Source organism: Caloenas nicobarica, chromosome 9 (genome assembly GCF_036013445.1).
Source record: "Caloenas nicobarica isolate bCalNic1 chromosome 9, bCalNic1.hap1, whole genome shotgun sequence".
Lineage (NCBI taxonomy): Eukaryota > Metazoa > Chordata > Aves > Columbiformes > Columbidae > Caloenas > Caloenas nicobarica.
In genome coordinates, this window is record NC_088253.1 from 13,722,493 (window position 1) to 13,740,825 (window position 18,333).

Sequence of the window (18,333 nt, forward strand, 5' to 3'; positions counted from 1 at the left end):
AATTGCAAAACAGCGAAAGATGAAAGATACGCTTGTTCAGATGACGAACTGCTCAAATGAACCAGCTCTACCTGACGTATTTCCTGAACGTTTCATTGTTTTCCCGTTTACAGGCGCTCACATTCTCCCCCAGAACACCAGCACCAGCTCCTCTCTTGGTGGCACAGCTTCTCCTGCGGAGCCAAGCCCCGACTGCGCTGCAGCCCCATGAGCAGGGTAATTCAGCTACAGATACCAGCAACAACAGAAAACTCCGTGACAGCACCTCTTCTTAAACTACACAAATGAGGGCTGTGCTGCTGGGCACTGTTCGATCCTCCAGGGCAAAGATGAGGTCTTGCTACATTTCACTATAAACACTGACAAAACTTCTGTACATGCTTTAAACAAATTGCATCTTTGCATTTAGCGGCTGTATCACAAGAGAGATCCCAGGGGAAGCCAGTGACAGGTAACTCGCCCGGCTGTGTACAGCATCAGGCTTGTCACACCAAAGGCCCGTTTGATGCACACCCAGGTATGCATCCGGACAGATATTTCAGACATTTGTTAATTATGCTTGCCTCATTGAGGAAAACAGCTGCACAATTCTAAACATCTGTTTATATGGTTAAAATACAAGAGAAAAGCATACTTAATGTGCCTGGGGTGCCATGCTGTTTAAAAATATTAATTAGAACTACCTTCCTCATCTGCCCAATAAACTCATGAGTGTAATTTTAAACAGATAGCTCAGTTAAACAAATACTTTCACATGTGTCTACAGTAAAACCATTCCACAGAGCCACCGTCATGGCACCACATCTTGTTTAAAATTAACTCTCTCAGCAGAAAGTTTCAAAGTCAGATTTGGCCAGGGAAGTAGAGAAAAAGACCAAACTCTAACATGGGAAAGGAAACACCAGCTAAGAAAGAAAAGGCAGAAATGGACGAGAAAGTGCCAAGCCAGGCTGATTTAGGGCACTGGTGATGACAGACGCTTTCTGGAGCATCTACGGGAAGCAGATCTCACTGGACGTAGAAAGCACATTAAAGTTGAAGCACAGACTCAAGTTCCCTTTTGCTGATGCTTATTTGATAGTGAAAACCTCTGGCAGAGTGCTGCAGAGGTCTAAGGGCTTCAGTGCCTGGAAGCACCACAGGTCACCAAAGAACATCGCTCAGCACACTGAGATACTGCTTTAGGCCTTTTTATTTCAGCAACATAAAGTGTGGCTACAGTAATATCTCTGGAGTCCAGGCGATCCTTATCCTCGCTGAGCTATAGACTTGTGCCTTACCTTAGCAGCCCTTTGATGGAATTATAATAATTGTAACTCACATTTGTCTGTCACTCTGGATCTTAATGGATGCCTAATGGATGATTGGCCTAAGGATCAATTCTATCACATCTTGTCTACTTGGGATGAGAGAACGGGATGTTAAAATAAATACTCCTACCATACTAAAGATGCAGAAATAGTAAGCGGATCAATACAAACAAAATCTACCTGTAGGTGAGAAGGCCCCGCACACAGCACGGAGGGGACCTGGCTGCTCTGTACACGCAGCCAGCTTTACAAGTACACGTGTCTGTGCGCTTCTTCAGTAGCATAATAAATTGCACAACATTTTCCACAACTAAATTCTTCCTAATCTAACCAGACAATTCTTAAACCTTTAATGGGCCCATGATTGTAAAATCATTCCGTCTGGGTTTTTGAGCAGTAATCTTCAAATTACAGGTCTGTAACAGCAATAATGGAATGTGTCAAAGAGTTTTTTCCTCAGTGAGTCTATTATTGTAATAAAATAGTGTACCTCGTCACCTCTACATTCCACATTAACCCTTTTTATGATAAATATCTGTAAAGTGCATCTCTCATTTCTATTAAATAATATCCTTGCATCTCACTGAAACAGCAGACTATGTAAGACTGAAAGCAAAGCGACAGATGCACATTCTTTTTTAGCAGATTCTATCCATGCCGCTAATGTGTTGTTAAGCTAAAACTGACTCAGTTTAAGAATTATTCTTACACTTCAGTGTTCATGTAAGATTAACTTAAAATTCTGAGACTGGATTTTCAGTCACACAGTTTTGCATTCATAGAAATATACACACAAATTAGAAAATGATACATGAAATTACATATACATATGCTCCAGCATCTACTGGCATAATGGAATTCATGATCATATTACAACATCTGCACAAACACCTGGAAAATGTAACCAGCAGAACCCATTCTAGGTGTTCTACTTCAGGGTGATTTGTGGATCATTTAAAAATTACTTGAAGAGTTGCACCAAGCTAAACCGTCACTGCTAGCCAAGGGTCCAGCCTTCATACCTCATTTCAGAACATCTGATAAGGAGATGGCTCTAAGAAACTTCATTACTAGAAGTTATACATTACAAACACTGGAGTCATAGGCATATTCATTCATTTTAATGCTTTTGACAGAATTGGATCACAAAAAAAAATATGTAACACCAACAAAATAAAGTTCTGGTAAAGTTTTACTGAGTGTAATCAAAAGAGATCATGAGTTGTTTGGGTTTTTTTTAAATATGCTGTTAAAATATTAAGACATCATAAAATGATACAGCACTGTTGACAAAGAGATTACAGATTACATCACTATTAGTACTAAGAATGCTAAAATAACTTGGAACCTTATCCTGTCCATCTGGGTAATCTCCATTTTAGTTTGACTACATATAATTTTTTTTGCTTTTCCCACATCCGTTCCTTCTGTATCTACTTTTTGTAACTCATAAAAGCTTATGCTCCTTTTATAAGCACCTCTTACTTTGGATTAATTTGGTTGAGATTTCTTTAAACTAAGACTATAATTTTACCTGTTCCACAAGTTCTTTCTATGCATTTATCTCTTTCTCACTGTTTCAATGCAAAGGTAGTTCACACAGAGTTGTGGAGATAAGCAAACCTGCAATCCCATATATTATAATGACCACTGTGTTCCCTTCTGAAATCTAGCATTAAAGAAAAGTTGGTTGGAAAACATTAGGTGCAGTAACATGGATTGTCTCAACCTCACATAGTTTACCACCGGTTTTATTTTTACAAAGGTTCATGTTGTACCACCATACAACACTCTCTGCCTGGATTTAATAAGGTTTACATTTAGTGACAACTACACTCTCCCTGAAAGGGAAGAAAATTCTCAAGGGTACTTTGCTGCACCGACTTTAGCACTATTCCTGTCCTCTCCATTATAGATCATTGCTGAACTTCACAGTGAACTATTTTCCTCACTCTTCTTTAGGAATTTATTATTAATGTTTTCTACAAAGACCTGAAAAAATCCCATTGTAATCCAAATCCATTTTATGAAATGTGATGGGAATAAATATAAGCAACGTGGTATCACAGGAAAGCGAATCCAAATTGATGGAGAAACACTATAAGACGATCACCAAAGAGAGCACAGAACTGGGATATTCCTATGTGACACCCTGAATGTTCAATGAAATCCTGAATTTGTATCAAGCAGACCAGATTATGAGTAGCAATTACATTAGGGTAATTGCTTAAAAATAAAATCATTCTGTCTTGAAAGAGTTCAGTTGTCTTTGTAACTACTATCAAGGCAGCATTAATTGCATCTTAACTTTTTTTTATACTTATAACTTAGCTCTCTTAAGAAAACTGAAGGTATACATAACCTGCTCCATTAAGTAAATTAGGTCTCACTTTTATTCGACAGTGTTATTGAGATCGGAGTTTCGAAGCCTGCAGAATAATTACAGAAAAGGATTAGAATTGTCTTTGTTTCTAATCCTTACAGAAATAATTTGAGGAAGTTTAATCAAGGCTTCTCATCAAAATCTATCTGCACTTTATCAATAATCCCCACCGGACAGCAAGTCATTCTGGACACCTGAAAGAGAAAAAGCCAGGCCAACACCAGCAGTCTTTCATTTTTCTCTTCTTTTTGCCTTTAAATATTTTCAGTGTGATTCAGTTTTAACAGTGTAATATCACGGCACTCTTTTATACCAGCAAGAATGTCAATTGTTTCCCGGGGCTCTCGTCCATCCCCAGCCAGCACACCCTCCCTGCCCGCACCTCCCGGTCCCGCGGCCTCACACAGAGATTCTGCAGCTCACACAAGTGCCATGAGCCCCTACAAATTTACTTCACTTGTGACTCCACAGTAAAAGGCTATTTCAACACCACACCTCCTGCCTCCCCAGTGACTTTATCATTTAATAACTGTATCTGGATTGATTTAAACCATAGTGAAGCTAGTTTTTATTATCTGCGTACTGGAAAAGTACTGCAAGAGAATAGTGAGTCTCCTGATCTACTAAGATGCTAAATTGATTTCTCTCTTCTACCCATTGCTTCATATCTATTGATGACCTGCATTTGAATGATTTAATTTAGTTTATGATAAATCCTCTAATGCTGTGGTTATGTTAGGGGCTTACTGTGGCTGATAACTGGAGTCATTAAAGGATTTACTGTTCTCCTTGGCATACAAAATCTTTGTTAAATGAGGGCTAAAGTAACTCAGAAGTGAGTCCCTTCTGCTCCTCAGTGATAGGAGAGCAATGCGAAATAAGGCTGAATCACATGGCAGGTGTATGAATGTGTTTTCAGACTTCAGGGAAATAATGGGCTCAGTAAGGCCTGCAGTTGTCTTTATTACTTCTTTTCTACAGAAGAAAATTAAACAAACTATCAATACATTCTTAGTCAAACACACGCTAGCTGCATGAATTACCACAGACTTATTTTAGAACTTAAATAGGAGATCAAACAGATTGGAATGAGAAACATGAAAGCTCCTCTAAGTCACAGGATGAACACAGTGAATGTGCATTAAACCTATCTCCTAGGGAAAGAACAAATATTTTCTTTGTTCAGTATGCATATTGTTATCAGAGCAAAAGAAAATAGCCAGATGAGGTTGCTCAGCAATGTGCTTCCTGCCTCCGACTCTGTTTGAAAAAAAAGAATAGAAATTAAATAAGGTGTTGCATGCAATCAGGCTACCTAAAATTGAGCATGCATGGAAAAGCAAATGTATAGTTAGGACTGAACAGACACCTTCAGGTGAGTTCAGCGAGTGGCTCCTGTACTGTCTGGAGAAGGGCTGGACGCAGCTGCAAGGCAGAGGGCGAGGCTGCAGAGCAGCTCCCCGTCACACCACCCTGTCGTGGTCCCACTGCCGGCCTAGGAAATGCCCTCTGGTGTGACATTACCCAGCGCTTGGGAACACTAAGATTATTTAGAGCTGTATTCCATCCATTCTTACGACTGGAAAACTTGTGCAAGGACTTCAGCCTGATATAAATTAGCCGGAGCATGATGTTCAGCAAGCTGACATGTGAGGAGTTGTGCAGCAAGTATCACAGAGCTGGTGCTCTCCCAGTGCCACCGGCAAGAGCTGGGGTAAAAATCTCTGCAATACCCACCATACCATTCTGAACTGGCCTCTGAGGACTGCAGCAATTCCACTGTAAACCCAATATAGTCTATACCATCCAGACTGCCATTTTACTTGTATCCAATTACCAGTTCAGCAGGAAAAGCACAGAGGGTAAGGATAACCAGGTTTCTCATGTTTCCTTGACAATTAAATAATTTTTCTTTTTTTTCCTCTTTTTTTTTTTTCCCCCCTACTACTCATTGTGTTATCAATACCTAAAATGTAGCTGCTATGGCTACTTTTTTCATTAAAATTTGGCCCAGATACTTCCTTAGAGGCTTTATTTGGTCCTAGAGAATGTAACTTGTGTTTCACCTGCCCCAGGGGTTCTCGCCAACACTGATTTATGGCTTCATTTCCCTTATTTGTCTACTATAAAGTTCCAGTGGCACATTTTTGAGCATAAATTTCTGTTAAACCCATTCTGCACAAACCATTGCACTTCTTATTCACTGTGATACCCCACATAGTTTTAAAAGTCCTAATGATTTTACAGTATGAGAGTGCCCTTGGAATCAGCTAAAATCATTATTACTAACAATTTTTCCACATTTTTTTCTCTAAGTTCTAAATACATATTCATAGCACAATGATTTTGGGGTTCACAAAAGAGCAAATTACAGTTTATTTCCCAAATGACTGCAAAGCTCTTCTTAACATGCATAGACAGAAAACACACCAAAAATCCGGAACTGTGCATCAGTGAGGCTGTTCCGTGTGAAGAATGAGAAACGATGTCAAGGAACACGAGCTCACCTACAAAATTCTGCCTGTTTTTCACAGAGATAATACAGCCAGACTCATAGTATTGTATTAATAAGGACATGGGATGACAATGCCTTGGCTCATCAGGACAATCTGTTCAGCTAATTTCTCTGAAAGACAAACCAAGTTTAAAGCACAAGGAAAAAGAAATACCAACATGTGCTCACACGTGAACTTCAGCCTATCATGCAGCCTGTGTGCCAATACTTGCCACGAAAGGGATACAGGACACGTCGAGTTCATCGCTAAGTCATGAGGTATGTTTCCACGATCCAAAAAGCTCTCCTCTCTTTGCTGTGTCGCACTGAATAAACAAACACTGTCTCTCTGGCATCTCAGTGAACCTACCAACTGCTGGCAGCAACAGCAGGAATGGGTGTTTATTGTGCAAACAGTGTTCCAAACAAAAACTGGAAGCATGTCATCAGGGATGGCAGGATAGTAGCTACAGATATGAAATTATACGTGTCCTGAAGGTGTAATGATTTCACCTGTTCCTTGCTGCTTAGGGTATTTTTTAGTATTGAACAGTGTACAAAATCTCTAAAAAGTAAAAGCTGTCTGAAGCATGCAAGTGAACTCTATTTGATTAATATAAAACTAAATAACATTCTGATGAAGGAGCACGCTAATTCAGATCACATGGCTGAAAGAGATAAAGCAAACCAAAAAAAGAGGATAAGCATAAACCACGGAACAAAACTCATGTCAGAGATTTGCAGAAGAATCAAAGCTGCTGCACCTTCAATGGAGCTTAAAACCACGAAAAGTCAGATTTTCTTTTGCATAAAGAAAACCCCATAATCCAATATACCCTTTAACTATGATTCAGTCTGTGCAATAGAGCTATGGATGTTCTGACCAAAACACGTAAGTAAGAGCCTTTAGTAAATGGGCTGAAGAACATGAGGGTAAAATCATGGCAACGACTGCTTAAGAACCACATCATAAGAAAGTAGCTGAATGAACAAGACAGCAGCCCTGTGGATTCATAAGCACATAGTCTACAAGTGTGCCAGGAGGGAATTAAAAAAAAAATAAAATAAAAAAAGAGAGTAGGAGGATACTTAAGTGATTTAGAGAATCAAAACTGTTTTAAGAGCATATAGGTACTTGTTTTCACAAAGCTTTCAAGAGATTTTTGAGAAATCCTTCACACAATTTGAGACCTGGGCTATGTAACTGTACACATTGTTATAACACAACATCATCTATAAATACAATGCCAAACAGAGGCAGTAAAATATTTGTCAAAAAAACAAACAAACAAAAAAACCCCAACAAAACAAAAAAAGAAAAACCACCACACACGAAAGACCAAGTAAAAGAAAACATGGGAAAATTCCTGCCCTCGCACTTCCCTTTTTCTGAAGGTAGAGTCATCCGAGATCCCATCAACCTCTCGCACTGGATCAAGGGTTCTGCCCCCAGCTGACGTGTGTTTATTTATCCTTGAGGGCAGCAGCACCCGGCTGCACGCACTGCTGCGCTGAGATGTCAGCCCTTCCCAGAATACGTACATGGCTGTCAAAACATTCCGGTTATTCCCCAGTTGAGTGGGAGATGAAGGTGCCAGGTAGAGAAACCAACTAAATTAATGGAAAATATTATTTTAACAGAAATAAGGAAATAAAATTGGGAAAAAAACCCCACCACCACCACCACAAAAATAATATAATAACTGAAGACAATATCCACCAGTATCTGGTGAAGGTAATTTTACCTTTCCTAAACACACCATTTCTGCACAGAGTTCTCAGTCTGGGAAATCTCAAAAGGAGACAGATGTTCCAAAGGGCATGGGGGTGGGATGGAGGAGAACACTGCAGCAGGCAACAAAAATAACAACAAATTTATACATGGGATTCTCTATCTTTATACATTACATGTTTATGAATTCTCTTAAACAGAAAGCAGTCAAACAGGTAGACGGAATGAGCAGGGTCACAAATTTTAAATTAAAAGTAGCTAACAGAAAAGTACTTTGATCTTGTACAGATTTGAGAGGAGTTCAGGGTAATGCAATAGATACACACCACAGAAATTCCCATGATACCCAGACTGGCACATGCAGTTACAGCTATCAGTGTTCAAACATCCTTCAGTATAGCACTTTTTCCCATGGCAGCATATGCTTTGTCTTGGCCATGTCTGGAGAGGTGCTGTGAGGATTAAATGAGTTTTAAAAACTTTTTTTGAATAAAAGAATAAGTATTTATTTATATTTAAATTTGTATTCATTTTGTCAGAATCGTTTATAGACAGGTTGTGTTGACTTTTCTGTTACTAACTCAACCAACCAGTTGCTTTGCAAGTTCACTGTAATTAGCTTTTATGAATCTATTGTTATTTACAGAACATTCTGGAACAAAAATATTTTTATGCATTCATGTTGTTGAGTACTAAAAATATGGCTGCTTACATATAATTTTCATGCAACAGGAAAACCTATGCATTTCAAAATATTATTCTGCCACAATAACTTGTCAACTTTCGTAAGTGACTAATTACAGTAATTATTTTTTTAACTTGCGCAGTGCACTTCTGCTCTAACTACAAAAAATACTGGTAGTTTTGTCCATTAAAATGGCATTACATTAGCTTGAAAAAAAAATAGTGACCCAAAGAGAAGATTTAATACCATTGTTTCATTAGCCAACATGGCATTGATCCATTTCCACAGCCACAGGGGTGGCAAATCGCAAATTCAACTCTTCTTGTCTCCCCTATTGCAAAGAACTTTTGTGTTCTCATTAGTTCATTTGTTCTCAATCCTCCATTCACTGACCCTAATGGTGAAGCAGTGCCCATCGATTATGATGGTACAGAGGTATGAATCACAAAGGTTTCCTGTTTCTCAAAAGCAAGGCACACTAGCAAATATTTAACTGCCAAGCAATCTTAAATATTTCATCCCATGTCTATAGATTTACTGAAAGTACAGCAATCTCAGTTGGAAACAATTACAATTACTCACTGCAGTGCTCACATTTAGCTCGGCACAAGCCTGGCTGTATTTGTGGGCAATTTACTTGATGCATTCCAGCACAGACGAGCTCATTGAAATTTCTGCAAAGCTCTGTAATGTCCAGAGTTCAGGGGACAGAAAGTTAATGCAAAAAACATCAGCGATACACACATCTTGATGTGCAAACATTCACAATTGTAATATTACCACAATGTAACTTTGTCTCAGAAATATTTGTATTTACTAAATCAAGCGTGCTCTCTTCTTTATGGGCAATTTTCACTCCAGTCGTCATTACTGAATATTCTTCCTGAAGTTCTTCACAGGGAAGAACAGACACAAGCAAAGATCTGGATCCGCTTCAGTTTGTACAGTACCAAGAGCTCTACAGCCAAATGAGCTGGGACCAGCGTCAGTCCGGTCTAGAGCCAGTCACGCAGAACAGCCCCAGATCTCTTTTTGTGCTCTCCTGAGGGCCCCGCATTCAGAGTTGCTGAAACACGGAAACCAGCAGCAGCTACATAATCAATTTATGTGAAATCATTTGGAAATTATTAAGTCAGAGATTCAACAAGATGGTATCAGAAGTAGTGACTAAATCCTTCTCTTATTTCTAGTCATGTAAGACTGAATTTGGACAGTTGCATCTAAACTACACTGTTAGAGGTCTTACTAGCACCTTTTTAAGAGAGATGCTAACTTGTAGCAGACTTGGGCTCTAATAATTCCAAATCTTCATTTGCAACTACGAATTCATTAATTCTGCCCTCATCTTCCAGGTTCTGTTTCCATAGACCATGGCCAGAGAGCCTGCCAGAAGAAATGGTGATTGGCCTCATGGAAACAACATTAAAGAAGCACATGAAGCTCACCCTGTTCTCACTGTCTTAGAAGAGGGGCAGATTCTGGCCATGGCAACCAAGGCAGTACACTCATTTTGACGAAGTGCCCCAAGTTTACTGTTCTCTGAATGGTTTATTCTTCTGGGTAGTCAAAGAACTGCAGGATGCAGAGACCTGTGTATCTTTTCAGATGGTTAGGAGTTGAGAAGTAAAAATCTTGAGGTTTTTTTTCTTTTAAATTCATTATATAAACTTTACATATTCTAGTTTCATTTACGGAATTTGCTAGAAATACCTTGGATACATGTTCTCGGCCAAAATAAAAGGACGTCATGCAATAATGGTACTTGAACAATCTGCGTAATCCCAATCTTCATCACACGTGTGTGTGCAGTTACAGTGATGAAAGACACACAGCTCTTACACTTTCAAGGACATTCCTTCAGAAAACAAGAGAACAAACTTTAGAACTCAGCTAGTATAGATATTACTGTACAAGGACTGGGGTTGGGTTGCTTTAAAGGTATGGAAATAATAGGATATTGGTACCCTGTTCAATCAAGATAATGCATATTTATCACATAAAGATAATCCAAATGACCATGAGAAGTGCTGAATAAAAGAGCATAATCCATACCTGAGAAAAAAAACGGAGTGATTCTGTTTTAACTGATAATTACATGCAAATTGAAATACTAATTTAAAAAAAGTCTAGTACCGAAAATAATAGCCACTTAGGGCTGGCCAAAGAGAGCTGACTTAACATGTTATTTGACAATTTCTGTTCCTGACAGTAAATAATTATTCTAACAGAAAAGCACTATATATAATTCATCAGAAATAAACACACAAAGTTAATTGAATAGTTTGTATCAGGCATTTTACCAAATATTAACCCAAATCCATAATAATTAGGGACACTGTAATAAATTATTTCTGGGCTATGATGTTCTAGTATACTCATTCAGTGAGATGTGTCAAATGAAATTATGGGTATAAATGGTCATATTATTTGCTCTAACAATATTTCCAACCATTACATCTTGCTATCAAGGGAGAAGAAGAGAGAAAGATTTTTAATGTGTATAGTATACATACTAAAAAGCACATTTGTTAAAAAAAAAAATCCAGAAACAAAATCTAGTCAACCTTTATGTCATAAAAAGCTGTAATTCAGATGACCATTTCAAAATACTTCTTGCATTAAAATATTATCAAGAGATTTTCAGAAAAACTCAGCACTCAACAGTTCCCATTGACAACAAGAGCTCAACACACACTTTGGCAGAAATAATAACATGAGGGCTATTTGTGTTTAGCAGTATGTAAGTAAAGAATAACTGTAAATACTATAGCAGATAAGGACAGACCTTGTTGTTTGGATGGAACTGCACAGTTAATAACACAGGAAAAGCTCTGCCCACACAGCTTGGGTTGATTCATCTTTTCCTCCCTTCATGATGAATCAGATTCTTTATTATCTTTTTATTGAATGAAAACCTGACTAAAGCACAGTCAGTGGGAGTTTTGCCATTGGCGTCAGCGAGGTTAATTCTCCATTATCTCACCAACTAATATTAAAAATATCCTTGTATATTTAAACCTTAATTATAGCTTAACTACAGTCTTTTGAAGGAAAGAGAAGACCGGTTGCAAAAAGGAAGGGCAGATGTCCCTTGTTTCATATACCTCAGGCGTCACCTTTCAAAAGTCGCAAACCAGAGATAAGTCGCTGGCTTTTCTGTTGTTGCCGAACACATTATAACTTGCACGCTGGCCCTTCCAATGCATGAAACTAAAGTTCCCACAACCACATTAGTAGTGTGTGTGTGCCTGTGCAATCTGACATCTCCAGGATTAGAAAAGCAATGTCCTGGAACAGGGCTCATGCAGATGAACCCAGAGCAAAGCACTCACCTGCAGGGATCATGCTGCAGGCTCCACACGTCCCTCTGCATAGCTTCCAAATCTATCCTACTCCCACACAAAACCAAGATACAAACGTTAATTTTTATGTACACCCATTTGTTAATCCATTTATACCCTATTGGAATAGAAATAGAAGGCTAGGCTGAAAATAAACTAAATCGTAGTGGCTTCACCATCTAATAAATTCAATTTGCCAAGACAGACAATGTACATTTAAAACCATGAGAAGTGAAAACACCTTCAAGAACTTCTGAGCATGAGCCAAACATGGCTAATGAAATAACGTTTTCCAGAGCAGTCAAAGAACATCTCCAAAATTGCCTCATTTCTCCCACTTATCCCACAGAACTCCATGTTTTATGGCCAGGGATTTCAGCCCTTTGGATGAAAAATTCTCAGTTGTGCTGCAGGAAGACACAACTTGCAATTTTTGCAGCTAACCTGTCTCTCTGCTTGAAGAATCTTAGTTTTCACTCTGAACTGAAATACAGCCAAGCTTTTAAAAACATTTTTTCTTTTCCTGTTCAGGTGTACTTATGAGCGGGGTTGACTGGAGAATGGTGCAACACAGGTCCTAACGGGGAAGAATCTAAATTGCTCAGTGTCCACCCCTTCCACCCTCCGCTGCTGCCCTCGGTTGTGTTTTCTGTCTTTTTAGTGACACTCTACGGGATACAGATCTGTAAGTTCACAGGCCAGTTTCACCTCCATAGAAATCTGGACTGCAAATATCAACAGCAGAATACACGAGGGACTGATCTGGGTGGTGGGGCCAGGTCACTTTCTTCTCAATAAGCAGAACAGACAATGAAAATCTTACAAGCCTACAAGTAATAGGTATCATTTCTGCAAACTACTTACAAATTAAACCATCCATCCCAATATTTTCTACAAGCAGCAAAGCAATAACTGGAAAACTTTGTTTTCCAATACACAGACTACAGTTATCTCAAACAGTCATGTGTTCCCCCCGTCTCCAAAGTTCAGAACTGACATATTACACTCCGACAAATCCTTTCATAATACATACATCACATCACATTATACAGACGTGACACCGGACATGCCTGTCGAAGCATGACACATCACAGAGCAGCGTGTCAGGAGATGGGAAAGGGCAGTCTTACAAACTGGGGTTAACAGGCGATGTGGCTTCACTCGATGTTTTCATCAAATGTCTTCACCCAAATCTTTGTGAATACGGTGCAGGCAGCAATGCCAGCTCACAGGCAAACTGGAAACTATCTTCCCCTAAGCTTATAGTCACTGCTGCAATAAACAGCCACTAAACATCTGACTGCCTCGAATATTTTCCTTCTTTAGGCAACTGTCCCTATGATAAAGACGTCTCCAATATGCACATCTGCCTGCAGGAGTCACTTCACCTTTTCTTATTCACAGATACGGAGAAATGAAAAATTACATTTGATCAGGTCTGTATGTGAGAGTCCAAGACCCTGAGCTGGAAATCACCAGAGGCTGGGAGGGTATTCTGGCAAAATCTCACTGCATGTTTGCCCTGTGCCTGTGTTCTGCCCCAGACACACCTTTGCTCTGATGCAATTTGAGCACAGTTCTCTTCTTGTGTGAAGTGGTACTTAATATACTTAATTTCATTGAGTCATTAGCACAGAGTCACCATGACTGTGATAAGGTCAGTTCTGGATACAATTTCACAGAAGTTGGTTATGAAACTCCCAGGAAAATTATTAGTCACAACCACACAGGAGCTAAAGATCTTCTGGAGCAATTCCTGCCACTTCGAGAATTCTTTAAAATGTCAGACACTGGCTTTTTATTTCGCCAGTTCACATTATTTTTATGTAAATGCTAAGCTGTTATTACTTCACATGTTACTCTTCTATGGCATCCTGACCAGACCTCAGCAGCTGATTCTCAAAAACAGGTTAGTTTTGTGCTCCTAATTCAACCCTAAATCAATAATGGGCAAAAATTATGGAGTTTTGCCAAGTGTCTAAGGTAAAGCATCATTAAAATATACTTACCAGGATAACTTAAATTTATTACCCTACAGCTCCTTAGAGGTCCTGTGTATGCTGTGGTTAAGTTGATTAAAGTATGCCAATATGGCATACACTGGCAGGTCAAATATTAAGTGTTCAGATTATGTCCGTTAGATACCAAAAGGGAAAACCTGCAGCAGCCAAGTACAAACCTCGAATCTAAGCTGACACCTCTCAAAATGTAGTTCCTGGGCTTTAAAAAGTCACTTGCCTCCATCCAGAGCTCTATAAAGCAGAGTTATTTCAATAGTCTCCCATTTAAAAAATAAATATGCCATTAGAACACATTTTCCAGTGATGTAGCTGCTGCTGGAAAACGAGGAAACATTCTTTGTGAATATACAGGCAGTCAGACTCCTTGTTTCCATCTCACCTCAGTAAATTTACCACCACTGCAATAAAGCATGAAAAGCTGCTAGAACACAAAATTCTCTTCCAATTACATACATAAAAATGTATGATCTCAGAGATTCATTACAGCTCTAAAAATGCTGAACACTGAATGCTCCGTGGATAAAAGGACCAGAGAACAATTAACAGTTCTAGGGATTCGTGCATATCGCATGAACCAGTCACGGTTGTATGTGAGCTCCTGTAATATGCTTTTACAAAAGGTTATAGTTTATCCCACTTAACTGGCAAGGATTCCCTGTCTTTACCAGGTGTTAATTTGTTCCATTCAAAGGACGCAGTCACTATGGGAACATGTCATAAGAAATACGGTATGCATCCTTCTTTCTTACAGATTGTGGCCACTTGGTTGGGTTTGGCATCAAAAAAACCACCATTTTTTACAACTAGAAGGATTTTGAAGTATTCTCTAAATACATGTCATAAGCTACCTATTACACTTACCTCTTCTCAGGCAATATCAGTCATATATTGACATAATAATCACACATCTTCATGTAAAATGTTGCAATATTTTGAGACAACAAAAAAAGAAAATTATCTTGACAGAAAAATACTGGCCTGTAAAAGCATGTACTACATCTATTTCTGTAACTAAACATAAAATAACCTGAATGGCTAAAAACCATCTTCAACAAAAAGACTAAAACAGTCCTATATATTAAATTTTCAAGGAACACCTTTACTTAAACCCTTCAAAAGTTTTATTTTCAAGCTGATTTTTCTACTCCATCAATGAGATGAAGTCAGCAAAGTCCCTTTTCCCAGAAACAGTCCAAACGCATCTGTGAACGTGCCAACACAATTGCAGAGCCTTAGTACCAGCATGATCTAAATGCAGAAAGACCAAACTTACTGAGCAGAAAAATAAAAACAGGGCTTTAATAATATTGATTTTATCCAAAAGCTTGGAGTGCTTCATACAACATTAATTAACTCTCCCCGCAACTCTGTGAGATCAGTAAGTATTATTATAATTTTGCAGATGGCAAAAGAGACCAAAAGTTAAGAGCAGCGTGTCCGGAGCCCGACCAGAGCTGAGGAGCAAGAGCAGGTCTGTTGATGCGTGAGGCCAGCCTGAGCAGGCTTCGCCTTGCTTGGTGTGAGTCAAACAGATCACACTTGATTATATGTGTATTTTTAAATACAAAATTGCAAATACCAGTAGCGTAAGGGCCAGGAGGTCTACAAGCACCACTTGCTGTATTTTAGAGCAGGTGATGACATGGTTATACACAGGCTACAACTGCTTCACTTCACTGGTTATTGATGTGAAGGTGCAACATTTGGGTTGGGGGTGGGAGAAGGAAGCTTATTCAGATCACATTAAAAATAAAAATGCAAATATTTATGCAAAGACAGATGTTACTACCTGTTATCTGGCAAACCACATATAAGCTTTAATGCAGTTTTAACGCTACTGACAAATCTGTAACTACAATCTTACTTTAGATTTAAGTGGGCTTCATCTGTCTTATTCCCGCATGTAAATATAAAAGAAAAAACAAAACCAAAAAACCATATACACTCAACATGCACATTTAGCTCATGTGTTAGTGATTCGTTTAGTAGTTTTAAACTAGCTTAGAAGCCTGTCTTTGTAGAATTTCACATGAGAAATAATACAGAACCTTTTTGGCATGACTAGTATTCTGACATTTTAACAGAGGTTTGTTTTTTATCATATGCATTAAAACACTTCACACAATCGCATTGATGAGTACATTTCTTGGGTTTCTTGCTCTAGCTCTCAACTTAGGAAACAAATATTACTTGTAACAGAAGAACAGCTAAAGGCCTTAATCCTGCAAAGCCTTTTGAACAACAGTAGCTTCACTGAAGTCAGCTGGACTGAGTAGTCCAGTCTCCAGCTGAAGATCTGGAGACAAGAAAAAAAAGAAACTTGTGAGAAGCGTTTTCTCGGCTCCATATGAATGAACACCCCGGCGGGGAAGGTGAGAGGAAGTTCATCTGTAAAGCGCGCAGCGGGCCGCAAGCCCAGGGCACGCAATGCGCAGCCTGAACTTCGTTGTCTCCACTCTCGTACAAATAACCGTGTTTTTCCTCCGGTTTTCCCTCCCCACCGCGGCCCAGCTGCCGCCCGGCGCCCCCGCCACACGGGCGGCCCCGCCGCAGACAAAATACGAGACCTAGCCCGCACAGGCACCGCTGGGATTCGAACCCAGGATCTCCTGTTTACTAGACAGGCGCTTTAACCAACTAAGCCACGGCGCCAGACGATAAGCTCAGCCTCCGCACGGCCCATATATAGTCTCGGTCCCCGCCCGCCTTCGCCAGGCCCTGATAACTGTGAGTGCCGCCGCCGCCCGACCCCGCTGCCAACGCGGCCCCGGGCCGCTCGGAACCGCGCCCAGAGGCCGGCAGGATGGGGCTCCGTCCCGCTCAGCTCCTGCCGAGGTTCCAACACACAGCGGCGGCTCAGGGAACGACCAGCGCCTCGTGCTGCAGCCTGAACCGCCGGGGAAAAAGCGGCTGCAGCCGCAGCTCTGCCAGAGGAACTTCTGTGCAGGCCTGTGTATTGCACATACGCGTTAGCATCTGTTTTGGCACAACACAGGTAAAGACTGAAGGAAAATACATAAACGTCAGCATTTAAAAAACCCACAAAGCAAAAACGTTCAGGCAAGATTGCTTACAGTTAGGCTCCAGTCCTGCCTTATGCCACAGTGTCTTGACTGCCCAAGGGTCACAGCAAGAGACTCTAAGGGACAATAGGGCCTCCATCACCTGCTGTAATCATCTATAACCATGCCAAAATTAAACCACAATATGCGTATGTACACACAACTTATGCGCTTTATGATCTCTGCACACACGTAACACTGGAGTGCCTGACCAAACACACACATATTCGTACAAACTAAACAATCAGAAAAAGTGGTTTGTGTAGTTTTCTGCGGAGCTAATTAGAATTCTTCACATGGAAGTTGACGCTGCCACCAGGAAAACACCTTCCCTCAGGGCCCCAGCCCTTCAGCCCGTTATCTGCACAGGGCAGCGGAGGATGCGCCACCGCAAGAACCGGTGGTACCGCGAGCAATGAGCCAGGAACCAAGGTGCAGCCTGGTCCGCAGCCCAGGTCAGCAGGGAAGGACCACCTCTGTCCACACTCCTGACCAGGGGCCTGGAGCCCAATCAGAACCTGCAAAGCACAGAGATCGCTTTGGCAATTTAACAGGTGTCTAAAGCATATTTACAGCCAAATTATAGACGTTACTCAAGTAACTCCTACAGAAGGGCAGCCACACTGACTTGGTCTAAAACAGTCTTACAACTTTTTCATCAAGAAAGAACCGGGATTGAGTGAATTAGCCAAACTACAGGGGTACAAGAGCCAGAAAAAAATGCAGATAAATCTCCCATCTTATGAATTGTAATTATCAAATTCTCCACAAAACCAACACTGCACGCAAACATGCGCCTACTGTTGCAGGTGAGAGCAGTTCAGGGCTGCAGATGAGCTCACTCACGTGGCACCCAAGCAGTAACCAGGTGATGGTAATGGACACATAACAGCAATGAGTAATAAAACTTACTGATTTTATTAAAACCAGAATGTAAGAATTCATTTTTCCTTGATTTTCTCAATTTGGGAAACAGAAAGAAATTCATTCAAAAGAAAGTGTTCAACCTGTTCACATTACTAATGCAAAATGAACCAAGCCTCAATAGAGCAACTGTGCTTTTTTTTTTTCCTGTTTCAACAGGAAAAAAATGTAGCTTTGATTTTACCAACTGAAAAGGGTAAAGAAAGAAATAAAGAACACTTTCAATTCTAATATAGCAATTATTCCAGGACTAACCTTTTCTAACACACATAAATTAGTTCAGTACTACTAACTAAAGCCAAACTAATTTAGCAATAAAACACGCACATTCTATGTGATTTAAAAACACACACACAAAAAAACCCCACCACACATATAAAG

The 18,333-nt window shown here is 39.9% G+C and overlaps 1 non-coding gene across 1 annotated transcript; it reads right to left on the bottom strand.

Moving 5' to 3' along the window:
- Positions 1-16,544: 16,544 nt before the first annotated feature.
- On the bottom strand, positions 16,545-16,618 carry TRNAT-AGU (transfer RNA threonine (anticodon AGU)). The gene has a single exon. It is a non-coding gene; the product is annotated as a tRNA-Thr (tRNA).
- Between the last annotated feature and the right edge of the window lie 1,715 nt (positions 16,619-18,333).